The sequence below is a fragment of the Ambystoma mexicanum genome, chromosome 2p, assembly GCF_040938575.1.
Source record: "Ambystoma mexicanum isolate Mex_15411 chromosome 2p, UKY_AmexF1_1, whole genome shotgun sequence".
In the NCBI taxonomy this organism is placed as follows: Eukaryota; Metazoa; Chordata; class Amphibia; order Caudata; family Ambystomatidae; genus Ambystoma; species Ambystoma mexicanum.
The window spans coordinates 410524445-410527305 of NC_090923.1; the positions used below are offsets into that span (position 1 = coordinate 410524445).

General features: G+C 43.0%; 1 pseudogene; it reads right to left on the reverse strand.

Annotated features, from left to right (window-relative positions):
• Window positions 1–2053: 2053 nt before the first annotated feature.
• Window positions 2054–2445, reverse strand: LOC138565880 (large ribosomal subunit protein eL34-like; annotated as a pseudogene).
• Between the last annotated feature and the right edge of the window lie 416 nt (window positions 2446–2861).

Sequence of the window (2861 nt, forward strand, 5' to 3'; positions counted from 1 at the left end):
TCGCCTTGAAAGCAAGATGACATGGAGCACCATAGGGATTGGCGGGAAGCAACTTGGCGAATGCCATTTTGGGATTGGTCATTTGCACTAAGCAACACCAATGTTGCAGCAGAGAGAGCAGAAAACCAATGTCGAGCTGGTAAGCACCCATGGCGAATCCAGCAAAGACGAAAACAACAGGTAAGGCATAACAGCATCCTCTTCCGCGAACGTGGTGCACCAGATTTTTCAGGGTGCCGAGAATAGAAGGCTTTGATCAGACAAGGGGCATGTACATAGGAAGTGGTCTTCCTCGCAATTGCAAAGAGCCCAAAGAACTTCGGAGCGAACTTGGAAGGCACATGATGGCATAGTAAGATGCCAACCATTGTCCCCTGGACTCAAAGAAGGGAAAACCTGACATTCCTTGTTGGTATGCAGCTACATAGATTCTTACGTAGCCCTCAAGTTGTCAACAGCATGTCCCTGAGCAGTGTAGATATTCTGCAGGAAGTAATTTGCAGAGGGTACTCTGGACACAGAAAATAACGGGGTGGAAAACATCCTAGGGTTGAGACTGTATGTACAATTAAAGGGCCAGAGATGAATGAACAGTGTTGTTGTAGCTAAACTCTGCCATAGATAACATCTCTTCCCAATTGTCTTGTGAAGCTGATGCAAAACAACAGAGGTACTGTTCCAAATTGGCCAAATTAAATGTATCTGCTTCGTTATTGTGTTTCCTCTGGGTCACCATGCATTATACCATTTAAAGATCTTAAATCTCAGAGACTGTTGCCTTATCCATTTTGACAATTTACTGGAATTTTAATGATTTCATGACTACTATGATGAGGGCACAGCACTGAGGAGTCTCTCTTTGGTTATATTTGCAGTGTTTCCATACCTGACAGTGCCACGTTGCGTAACCTGTGACCCTCCATTAAAAACGTGGACTCTTTGTAATTTCGATACACTGGTGGTGGTGCCCACTCCCCGATCACTAGGTAATTCAGGCAGGATACCGGCAAACAGTATTACCGTACCCGCCACCTGATATCCCAGAATGGCCATTATATTACAGGTGGCGGGAATACCAGTAAATCCCCATTCCATGGAGTCTAATAGGACTCCATGGAATGGATATTTCCAGTATTTTCTGCACTGGTAAAAACGGTGCCAAAAATACTGGCTGTTTTTAGCCGGTGGCAGCCTGGGGGGGTCTGATTGACCTCCAGCTCTTGGCTGCTTAAATTCAAAATCAGGATTAAAGCTCAGCTTCCCAATTACTAGAAACTCCTTCAGGCAAAACATCTCGAAATGGCCATGCCAGTCCCTATCCGTCTAGGCTCATCCACACCCTGACGCAAATAGTGGTCTGATAGAAAATAATCCACCTTCCTAACTAGACACAAAAACGCATAGTTCAGGTCTCTTCATTCTGAAACATTAATTAACAGTTCCTTTACACATTTTGACTTCTTGACTGGTCTCTTTCCTAGGTCACACGTTTCATTTTCTGAGTGCGTTTGATTTCTGTATCCCCATTGTGCATCGGTCACGATGACCTGCAGAACTAAATTGCCTCGTTGTTTCTTTGTAATCATGTATGCACTGCCCAGACGTTATCATTTTCATTATTTTCTGAACTTCCTTTCATGCCTCAGATTAACCCTTGAAAGGTTGTCTGCTTACCGCGTTTGAAATCTGAAATGTACTTCCATGTCAGCCTCATGTTAGTGCAAAGGAATTGTTTGAACAGAATACAGCGAGGAAATGCAAAAGCATCTCTGTACAAATGTCCACCAGGTCCCACGGGTTACAGCCTAAATCCTGCCGTTTCCTGAGCAATCGAAAAATATTTAATCTCCAGAGTCTTTTCCTTGCATTCACCCCTCCAGAGACACCGAATGATCCAAGCTGACCTCAGGGGACTGCATTACATACTCAATATCAGATTCACACATGCAGACGAATGCAACGTAGAGCCTGGTCCTTCCAATGTCCAATCACATATGCTCATTCAGATGTATCTTTTTTTAAAAAAAACATATTTTCCATTCACTTATTTATTTTCATCCAATGAGTACAACATTTATTTGGTCTTTTGGCTCTGTGTTTGTGCTTTCAACACTTTGATAACAATCTTCTGCTCTTCAATCAGGAAAGCATGCTTCATCCAATCTCGCAAACATTTTGCACACATGGAACTGCCATATTCCCTGCTGACATGCTTCTTTGTCTTAAATAACTGCATTAGCACTTTAGGCAGCACGGACACCACGTAGTCTTCCTGGACAAATACCACATGCCGACTTGGGGGCTTTGCCAACCTTCTTAGTGTACAGATAGTGTAGAGATAGTGTACAGATAGACAATCATATTACCCAGAGTTCGAGACAGCCTGGTTCTGTTTGAATTGGTATTGAAGGAAAGCCCACGGCGGTATGTCAAGCATTGAACCATTTTTCAACTACAGCAGCCGTAGCCGGAAGAGAAAGGAAAGAGCCTCAGATGTATCTTGAATTGCGTTGAGTTCTGTGAGTCTAGTTAGATAACAGATGTCTGGCTTCTTTTGATCCCTTTAAAAGTTTGTTGCTTAGGATGGTACCTCAAACTTCATTCACTATTTTCACTGAGTGTCCTTGCCTGCATTGCTACAAAGTGCTGCAACTGTTTAAAAAGCTAAGCCTACTTCTCTCCCCATGGTTAATGTATAGTGGGATTAGAAATGCCTACAGTCATCAGTCTCATCTAAACTCTTGCTAAAATGTCTGAGTAGAAAATCAATTTGCATGGAATTCGGATCAAACCCATGTGAGCAATCCAGCCAAAATACCAGGCAAATCTGCCCAGGGCAAACATTAAAAAAAAGCAATGAG